Source organism: Triticum dicoccoides, chromosome 7A (assembly GCF_002162155.2).
Source record: "Triticum dicoccoides isolate Atlit2015 ecotype Zavitan chromosome 7A, WEW_v2.0, whole genome shotgun sequence".
In the NCBI taxonomy this organism is placed as follows: Eukaryota; Viridiplantae; Streptophyta; class Magnoliopsida; order Poales; family Poaceae; genus Triticum; species Triticum dicoccoides.
The window spans coordinates 720,579,562-720,590,696 of NC_041392.1; the positions used below are offsets into that span (position 1 = coordinate 720,579,562).

Genomic DNA, 11,135 nt, shown 5'->3' on the forward strand with positions numbered 1-11,135 from the left:
TTTTGACATCAATGAAATTTAGACTATGAGTGCCTGCCCATGACATCTGCATGGTTCTCTACACCACACACCATTAACACTGCTAGCTACTCCTACTCGATCGCCCCAGCTTTTGCCACGGATAGAAAGAATATCAACTTGAATACCATTGGTATATTTCCTATTTTTACAAAGAGCTTGACAATTGGAAATGATGTTCAGTAGCAGAGATTCAAAGTCATTTTACTGCCCATTTTAAAAACAACTTAAACATCCTACAGGATGGTGTGAAGGAAATGATCACAAGATAGCACTGAATACTTCAACTTCCTCATCTGTCTGCAGTTAACTTCCAACATGGTAACCCATTTGGATCGAGAAAACAAGCACACAGAGCATTACTAAGTGGCAAAGATGCAGTTTTACCAGAGGGGCTTGTGCCAGGCAGAGGTGTTGGGGAAGGCACCATCTCCGCTCCGAGGTACGGCTAGGGTTCGCCGCTGGACGCGTGCGTGCACCTGCCTGAGGAAGCAAACCAAGGGCATGAGGGGAGGGAAGGGAAGGGAAGGGGAAGAGGAGAAGATTGGGCGAGAGAGTGCATACCTCGACGACGGCGCCATGGAGCAATCAGGCTGGCGAGCTCGATCTGGTCGGCCGTTCGCGTGCACGGGCACATGGAGTCGAGGTCGTCGTCGTCCCGGCGCGTGAGCGAGCGATTGGGCGGATGGATCTGACCTGCTCCGTCTCCGGCGAGAGCGGGGTGGGGTCGGAGGGGTAGGAAGGGGAGGATGGGGAGAGGGAGGCGGCGGGGGCGCGGATTGGGAGCGGGCGCGTCCCACGGGCGAGGGCGGCGGCGTAGTAGGGGTGTCGGCGCAATGGGTCGGGCGCTGCTCCGATTGAGAGAGATGTGAGATTGGGAGAAGGACGAACGGCTAGCGAGATGGACAGCACACACATACATACAGAGGGGGGAAGGTTAGCAATGACACACCATCTAGGGGTGCGCCATAAACACAGTGCTAGCAGTGGCGCACCTTCCCCTGGTGCGCCATTACTAACTTTTTTATTTGGATTTTTAGTTGCATCTAATAATTTTTTAGAAAATAACGATCAAATTTGAAAACATTTATGAATGTGAAAAAATATCATGAAATTTGTTATTTGAAAATATTTATGTATATGAAAAATTATCAACAAATTTGTTATTTGAAAATATTTTTTTGGATTTTTAGTTGCATCTAATAATTTTTTTAGAAAACATTTATGAATATGAAAAAATATTCATGAATTCAAAAAGTGCCTATGAAATTTAAAAATATTCATGAGTTAAAAAAATATTAACAAATTCAATACTTTTTGTGAGTTAGAAATTCAATACAAGAATAAACCTAAATAAAAATTGGTATACCAGTGGCGCACCTCCTCCTGGTGCGCCATAAGTACCTTCATAGCAATGGCGCACCTTCTCCTGGTGCGCCATTAGTAACTTTTTTTGGATTTTTAGTTGCATTCATCTGTGAATTGGTAAAACATTTATAAATATGAAAAAATATCATCTAATTTGAAAAAATATTCATGAATTAAAAAAGTGCCCACGAAATTTAAAAATATTCATGAGTTCAAAAAATATTAACAAATTCAATACTTTGTGAGTTGGAAATTCAATACCAGAATAAACATAAATAAAAATTGGTATACTAGAATAAACATAAATACCATAATAAACATAAATAAATATTCATGAGGACTAGAACAGAAGAAATATCATTTCCATATGTTGAAATACAATCGAGAAATGAAAACTACAATTTAAATACAATCGATCTTAGCTAGTTATCTTTTCACAATCTTCTTACCCTTCTTTTTCGCAAATAGAGTTCTTCTCTTGAACGGACGTCCTTTAGGTAGGGTGGTCCTACTTCTTCTTGTGGTGTATGGCACTTCATCATCGTCGTCATGTTCCATCTTTGGGTCGCCGTACTTGTCGAAGTCTTGCTCATTGGTGACTCCATCCATTCCGATGATATTCCTTTTGCCTCTTCTCACGACAACACGACTGGGCTTTGACAGATCGGTAATGAAGAAGCATTGGTCCACTTGGGAAGCCAGTACCCATGGCTCATTTTTCGCAGTGACGTTTGCGCCCGCGGTCTTGGATTTGGCTTCGGGTATAACCATGGTGGTAAATACCGGTCTTCTTTTAGGACGCTCCTGGTCCATCTGACACGGAACATCGGGACCTTCTCTCCAGCGTAGCTCAGCTCCCAGATCTCCTCGATCCTTCCGTAGTATCTGTCCTTATCGTTACCGGTGTAGGATTCCATCGTTACCTCGGAGTTCTGATAACCATCGCTCTTCATGTCTTTTTCCTCGGTGTAGAATGTGTAGCCATTGATATCGCACGCCTCATAGGTCATCAGGTTGTGCTCGGCGCCCTGTACAAGGCGAATATGAGTTTTTCTTCCGTGGAAGAATCCTCATGTAAAGGGTACGACAGAAGCTTCTCCTTGAACCAACGCGTGAAACATGAGTTGTGCTCTTTGATTATATCTCCGTCCGTCCTCTATTGGCCTCGATCATTGTACGTCTTCTCAATAAAAGTTTTGTGCTCTACCACCCAAGGATCGACCACGTCTATGTGTTGTAGCGCGACTAGGTTTGCTCTTTCAAAGTCGGCGAGTCGACCCTCAAAGTCGACATGCATTTCACGGCAACCCTCGCGGTGACCCCATCCAGCGAGCATGTTGAGGTGCCTGCTGACGGGCAGACCAACGGGGTTCTCGATGCCTAGATAATTCGTGTAGTAGGAGATGCACTCTTCGGTCAGAAAGCCCATAGCTATGCTACCCTCTGGACATGACATGTTGCGAACATATCCTTTGATGACACCACTCATCCTTTTGAACGGCATCATGCTGTGCAGGAACGTCGGCCCGAGTTGGATGATATCCTCCACAATATGGACCAGCAAATGCACCATAACGTCGAAGAATGCGGGCAGGAAGTACATCTCAAGCTTGCATAGTATCACCATGATCTCTTCCTGTAGCCTTCTGAGTTGCCTCACGCCAACCGACTTCCGAGAGATGACGTCGAAAAAGTTGCATAGGCCAAAAAGTGTTTCACGCACATGCGCGTCCCTGATCCCACAGATTGTAACTAGAAGTATCTGCGTCATCAACAGGTGACGGTCGTGAGACTTCATCCCGCTGAACTTCTGCTTCGCTGAGTCTAGATATCTGCTTATCTTCCCTGCGTAACCGTAAGGAAGTTTTACTCCTACGAGGCAGGTAAAAAACTGCTCGATCTCCTCCTGACTTAGAGTGAAGCACATGGGAGGGTAGTCATTTCCGATCTTCTTGGCCTTTTTGCCTTTGCGACGACTTTCTGTGTCCTTCGCCTCATCATCATCATCATCATCATCATCATCATCATCATTAGCGTGAAGCTCCTCCCTGATGCCCATTGATTTCAAGTTTGCCCTTGCTTTCAGCCCATCTTTGGTCCTCTCTGGCATGTTGAGCAGGGTACCAAGCAGACTCTCGCACACGTTCTTCGTGATATACATGACATCAAGGCTGTGAGGCACACGGAGGATCTTCCAGTACGGCAAATCCCAGAAAACAGACCTCGTTTTCCTTACCTTCAGCAGCGGCTCTAGCACCTTTCGCTTCTTTCCCGGCTCTAGCGCCTTTCGCTTCTTTCCCGGCGGTGGGCAACCTTTCCAATTTTTCAACAGTTCGTCTATTTCCTCGCCGCTCCTCATACGCGAGCGTCTTCGGGGTTCGGTTTCACCATCGAACAGATCCTTGCATTTTCTCCATGAGTCATCGTCGCAAAGCCACCTTCGATGTCTCATGAACACAGTTTTCGAAGACCCAGGATCTCTATCAAGCTGGCGATACGTTGTGCCATCCATGCACCTGACACATCCAGAAAATCCATGGACCACCTGCCCCGCGACATATCTGTAACCGAGATAGTCGTGCACCATCGTGAGCAGTGCGGCTCTCATAGGAAAATATTCTTTCTCTGCGGTGTCCCACGTATTGGCTGGTGTTTTCCACAGCATGTCTACCTCCTCTTTCAGCAGCCCCAGATACAGATTGATGTCATTCTCTGGTTGTTTCAGCCCTTCAATTAGCATATTCATGTGAATGTACTTCCTCTTCATGCACAACCAAGGGGGAAAGGTTGTACAGCCACACAAACACAGGCCAGGTGCTATGTGTGCTTCTCTGGCTACCAAACGGATTGACTCCATCGGTGCTCGCGCCCAGCATGATGTTCCTTGGATCGTCCCCAAATTCCGGGTGTTCGAAGTTCAACGCTTGCCACTGGCTCGCATCCTTAGCGTGACTCCGCATCTTGTCTTTTTTATTTATCTCTGGATCATTTCCGTCATCTTCTCGCTTCTTCTCCTCCCTATCCGCGTGCCAACGCAGGAGCTTTGCTAACTTAAGGTCCGCAAAATACCGCTGCAAACGAGGAGTGATCGGAAAGTACCACACCACTTTTCGAGGAGCTTTCTTCCTCTTCTTGTATCGAGTGACGCCTCACACCGGACATATGGTAGACTCCGCGTGCTCGTCCCGATAAATGATGCAATTGTTCATGCACACATGGTATTTCACGTGCGGTAAATCCAAAGGACACACAATTTTCTTCGCCTCCTCGAAACTGGTCGGGCACTTGTTCCCCTTGGGAAGACGTTCGTGCCAGAATGACATGTTCTCGTTGAAGCATGCGTCGGTCATTTTGTGTTTTACCTTCATCTCCAGAGCCATGAGCGTTACTTTCAGGCGGGTATCCTCGGGCCTGCATCCTTCATACAATGGAGTAACCGCGTCTATCTCTAGTTGATCCAGCTTGGCTTTCTCTCGGGCGGCAGCTCTTGTGTTATCCGTCTTCTTGGGAAGTAGCTCTTGAATATGAGGGTCCTGCACCCAGCCCATCGATGGTCCATCGTCGTCTGCTCCGGCATCTTCATCTTCATGATCATGCCCTTCGTCTTGATCTTCCTCATCATCATGCCGGCATCTTCTACATGATGACTGTGTACTACATCTACTTCGTGATCATGTCCTGGAGATTCTTCGTCTTCTCGCCCGCCCTCGCCGCGGTTATCTTGATGCCCTTCCTCATTTCTTGCCCGGCCCCCATGGACGACTTCATAGTCATCTTCATCACCTTGCCACCGATAGCATCCATGAAACCACGCAAGAGCAGGTGGTCCCACACCTGTACGGAATCCGGGTCCATAAGGCTTTTCAGCTTGCATCTTCTACACGGACATCTTATCTCCGTCTCGTTCTTTTGAAGCATCTCGGCCTTCGCGGAGCTCAAAAACCTATTCACGATGTCTTCGGTCATCGCGCGGACCATGGTCGCCTGCGGGGTAGAGGAAAACGATATTTTAGAACCAAAAAAAACTTTGGCATGGCTTTGCCTAAAAATAGGACCAAAAAGAATGCATAGTGTCAAATTCTCGCCGAAACGGAAATGAATCAACATTCCGGCTAAATATTGGCAACTATCACATTTCAAATACCGGTATCTGCAAACACAAACATATGCAACACCACAAATATACGTAGATCTAGGCCATTAAAAGTGTGTACGTTGTTGGAGGGAGAAAAAAGTAGATTTAGAACATAAAGAAAGCTTTCCCCTTACTTACCTATCAAAAAAGAAAATTTAACCACTTAATTTGGGTGAATCTTTGGTGCAAATGAGGTGAGGAGGAGGAGGCAGCCGAGACCAAACTTGGTAGAGATGGAGAGAATGAAGTGGGGAAAGTGAGTGTGGTAGGTGGCTGTCCATGATATCTAGCTGCTCCCAGGTTATCAATGACGCACCACCTAAGAATGCGCCATTAGTAACCAGGGTTATTAATGACGCACCTGGTGTGTGGTACGCCATTACTAATTTTGAAAAAAAAACATGTTAGTAGTGGCGCACCAGGTGACAGTGTGCCATTACTAGTAGCGCCACTGCTAACAATTTTTTTTATCTTTTTTTCAAAACTAATAATAGCGCACCACACACCAGGTGTGCCATTAGTAATGAGGACATTAATGACGTACCTGTATCTGGTGTAGCAGTGGCGCACCACATAGATGGTGCGCCATTAATATTCATATTAGCTATAGCCGTTTTCGTAGTAGTGTCATCTCCGCATCAACTTTAGTTACCATGACTAAGATAATCTCCTATGAGCCGCCGACCAGCTCTTCAACGGAGACCAGCAATGGCAAAGGGCAGCCCTCGCCGGCAGCGCACCTTGCCGACGGCGATGGTGGCATAGTGTTTCGGGTGCGTATGTGGGCTATATCTATATAGTTTATACCAAGGCTACTAATTCGATCTAGGTTTTACTCACTTGCCTACCAATTGTTAATGACCGTGTTCATGTGAGTTTATACTTCCATCAAATCCATGCTTGACGATGTGCTTGCATGCAGCACCTGACGGTCAGTGTGATCATGTTTGCATCCTTCTGCATCTCGGCCGGCAATGTATGGACGGACGCAGGCAATCATTGGTGCAACATGATCATCACCGCCATCGTCTTCCTCTACTCCACGGTCATGATCCACCTTCTGCTCATGAGACGTCGGGATCAGAAGAAGATACGGGAGCTCGAATCGTGCGAGTGATTATTATTAGCACACCCAGGGATTGTGTATGTACCGATCGATTCTTGGCACCTAATAATTCACCAATATATTCTATTTTGCTAGGCAACATATGTTCTGACCCTTTAATTGCTTCGTGCAGTTGACATCAGTGTTGACGGCGGTCGCGACCGTGATCATGTTAATCTCCTTGGGTGTCGCCCTCTTCGTCTCTCGCCCCGCTTGGTCCGACCTGGCCTCCATTGCTTTGATGCTCTTGGCAAGCATGGGGTTGACGTTTCTTTCGCTCAAACTTGAGGAATATGAGAGGAAAAAGAAGCTTAAGGAAAAACATGAAAATGCCTCTGATCTCGTCTAGTTCCAGTGTAACTGTATGTAAAATACAACTGCTTACTTTGGTTTATTTTAGTAAGTATATAAACTCAACAAAAGCTCACAGAAGAAGAAGATCCCATGTCATGGTACTTTCGAGGGTTTTTTTTTTTTTTGAGGAACCGGCAGGAGCACCATCTACTTGAGAGAAAGAGATGAACCAAATTAACAAAGAGTTGCACGTTTTGCGGGGAAACATGGGCGAAACCAAACACTACACAACTATATGGTAAATTTAGGTGGTGTTTGGTTCTTTACTCCTAGGACTTTTTCTAGTCCCAACTAAAAAGTATCTAGTCCCTAAAAAGTCCCTCCCTGTTTATTTCCAGAGACTAAAAAGTCTCTAGTTCCTTGCTAGAGATTATTAAATGACCATGTTGCCCCTAGTATATAGAAAAATAACAATCAAAGAACATCATGGGGTGGCGGGCCAATGGATGCATGGAGGGGCATTGTTGAAAAAGTCCCAAAAAGACTCTCCTTGAGAGTCTTCTTCATTTAGTCCCAAATGCCTAGTTTAGCCCTAAAAAGTTCCTCCCGTTTGGTAAAAAAGTCTCTAAGAGAGACTTTTTCTAGTCCCTATACAAAAAAAGTCCCTGAAAACAAACACCCCCTTAGCCGATGCGAATGGCCGGCACGGCACATGCAAGCGACATCTGCCCCCACTCCATCTGTATGGGCATTAAACATGATCGAGATCATGTTGGAAATATCGAAGGCCCATGTCTCCCCACTAATTTAAATTATATATAAACCAGTTGTAGAGATTGCAATGGTTAACCAAAATACTCGAGACTCTTATGAAACGAGAGTGAACGTCGAGGTCATGCCTCTCCACCTATTTCCATGGTGGAATCCAGTGGAGATTATAGCCGAAAAATACTCAAAATCAAAGTAGCATGTATGTCACAGGATCTTCTATAAGCTTTTGTTGGGTTTATACTTACTAAAACAAACCAAACTATACCGTTGTATTTTTAGATACCATTACTCTGGAACTATACGAGATCTGTGTTCAAAAAAAAACTATACGAGATCTGAGGCATCTTCACATTTTCCCTTAGGAATCTTCTTCCTCTCAATTTCCTCAATTTTGAGCAAAAGAAACGTCGACCCCGTGGATAACGCTGGTCGTAACGGAAAGTATCATATACTAGTATCATGCATATGATACTAGTGTGTAATACTACATCCGTAGTGCATAGTATCATATGTTAGTATCATAGATGACTTCATTTATTAGCATGCATGACACATACTCCCTCCGTCCGGGTTTATTAGGCCTCTTAGCATCATAAGCATGTCCCTTTTTATAAGGCCTCGCTTTGAAAAGGTGCATGCATGCAATCATTTCATTGGTTGCATTGAAAGCCATTGTTGTTGGTGTCATGGCTAAGAAATTAATACACTTCATGCGTGCTTTTTTATTGGCTGCATGCATGTGAGAAAGTGCATTGGGAGTGGAATGGAAGAATAAATGTGGGCAAATTACTATGTGTCTTGGTCTAAGAGAAGTTGTCTTTAGGCCTAATAAACCCGGACGGAGGGAGTAGTAGCACAACATTTAATATGATACGGTATTATGATATGATACTCAACCTTCTTTTTCTTCATTTAATTCGATGTCATCTCATCAAATTTATCTAGTTGACATGCATGATACTACCTATGATACTCCCATTACAACTAGCCTAAGAAAACCATGAGAGCAATGAACGCCAGGTCAGACCAGGCGGGGCGAAAGACGACCCCAAGGGATAATAACATCCCCATCGCAGCAACCGTCAACACTGATGCCATCTGCATGCAAGAAACAATTAATAATCCATGAAAGAATATAATGACAACGTGTTGAATAGCAAAACAAATTTAGTGATGTTAATTAGGTGCCATGAATTAATGCATCAATCGATACATACACAATCTGTGGGTGTGCTGATAACAATCACTTGGCATGATTCAAGTTCGCTCTTCTTGTTCCGATGCCAGCATTTGATCAGCAGCAGATGGATCATGACCATGGAGTAGAGGAAGACGATGGCGGTGGATGATCACGTTGTACCAATGATGCCCCGCGTCCTATACATGTGCGGCCGAGATCACGAAGAATGCAGACATGCTCAAACTAACCAGCACGTGCTGCAGAATTAACAAATTGATGGAAGTACAAACTCACATGAGAACATTCATTAATAAATTATTAGCCTTGGCACGTAATGTAAATAACACCATGGTATAGCTAGCGCATGTACGCACCCGAACAACACTGTCGCCGCCGTCGTCATCAAGGTGCGCCGCCGTCGACGGCTGCCCTCTGCCATTCGTGGCCTCCGTTGAACTGCTGCTCAGCGGCTCGTATAAGCTTTTCTTCGTCATGGTAACTAACAAACTCTTCCTGCGGGGAATCGAGGAGGGGGAGTAGCTAGGTCGTGGTCGTGACAACCTCTTATATATAACTCTGGCGATGTTGCGCCGGATCGAAACTCAAAGTCGTCACTGGTTATGAGTCTATCTTGAGTTGCTAACAAACTCTTGTCTCTTGTTTGTTTAGAGAACCAAACTCTTATCTCCGATGCTAGACTTTGACCGCGTACGTACGACCATCTTTCTGGTGTGGCTGATAGCAGCCCAGTTTACAAGCAAAAGTTCAAAGCCCGGTGGTTGGCTGAGGTTACAGTTGAAGAGATCGCTAAAACGGCCTGGCAAAAGGCTAATCATCGGGGCTTGTGTAATCTATCTATTATTATATATAAAAAGTATTTGACCGGTTAATTAGAAAAGGTTAATTATGTAAGAAATTACCACAAAACTTAGAAAGATCCAACCGTTATTTCTTTTTTTTTTGAACTGATCCAACCGTTATTTCAATAGACTAAAAAACAGCAGCCATTAGATAATATTTAAGTGGAAAAAATTAGAGTATTTGATGGGTTAACCAGAATTAGATAATACTAGCACATATGCCCGTGCGTTGCAACGGAGAAAAAAATCTTGCATGCTCTTAACTCAATAACCATATCTCAAGACTTCCAAATGTGACGTCATATATTTCAACACGGCACCACACCCCTGCCGCCTCTTATACTTCTTCCGCCCTTATTGATAGTTGCCGCATTGTCCACTTGGTCATACCACGTCCGAAAGTTGTCAATCTTGGGGCGATCAACTTGGCCACTGCACGACACACCTGTCATTGAAGTGTACCAATGCAAGGGGACGTTTAAAATTTTAGAAACTATAATCTCATCAAGTTGGCGTAAGGGCCGCCCTGCGCAATCTACTCCTCGCACCTGGTCCATGGATCATCCCACATAAGGATTGACAACAATTAGTAGCGGGGAAACACTACCAAACACTTCCATACTTTTTTGGGATATATAAGACATGCACCTTCTATGAAGACAATTTATTTTGTATATACCTAAAGACAATTGTCTTGTTTTCTACTTGCATGTATAAATCTTCGCCATATACTTCACAGGCGATCTAGGTATATATGCTTCCCGCGTGTGTGCTAACCTATGTACATAATGTTAGTCCAGCAGTGTGCAATCCTATTTGGACTATGGATGGTGTTCACTTCGTTTCTAACTTTATGTCGTAGTAGTTATTACCATGCTTCCCGCGAGTGTGCTAACACGTGTAAATATGTTAGTCCAAAATGTCGTATCCAATTTGGACTATGGATGGTGTTCGTTTCCTCTCCGGCTTTTATGTCGGCTAGTAGTTAGTACCACTCTACCAGTCTGTGAAGGACACAAACAAACACCAAATCCAACTTCAGTTAACAACGATCATCGGCAAAACCTCTTCATGTTTAGTTATTTTCCAAGTCAATTAAAAAAAGATCAACACCACTCACGCTTTTCTATCTTGAGCCTTTCAACCTGGCACGTACGTGCATGGCAAGTTTGAATTATTCACATCCTCTTCTCTTAGTCTCTCCAGCTATTTTTCATCCATTGATCAGGGCAACACAGGCAACGTGAATCAACATGCATATCCACCGTCCTTAAATTATTCACGTCCTCATGAATCGTTTAATAGCCCATATTATATATAGAAAGTTAATTATCCTCTCTTTCCAGCAGCCCATATTTATCGTCTCTTTCCTTCCTTAGCTTAGCCACCTCTATCCTTTCTTAG

At 44.4% G+C, this 11,135-nt stretch overlaps 1 pseudogene; it reads right to left on the reverse strand.

The window, feature by feature from the left end:
* Positions 1-9,365, reverse strand: part of LOC119334041 — a 45,067-nt pseudogene extending 35,702 nt beyond the window's left edge.
* Positions 9,366-11,135: the final 1,770 nt, after the last annotated feature.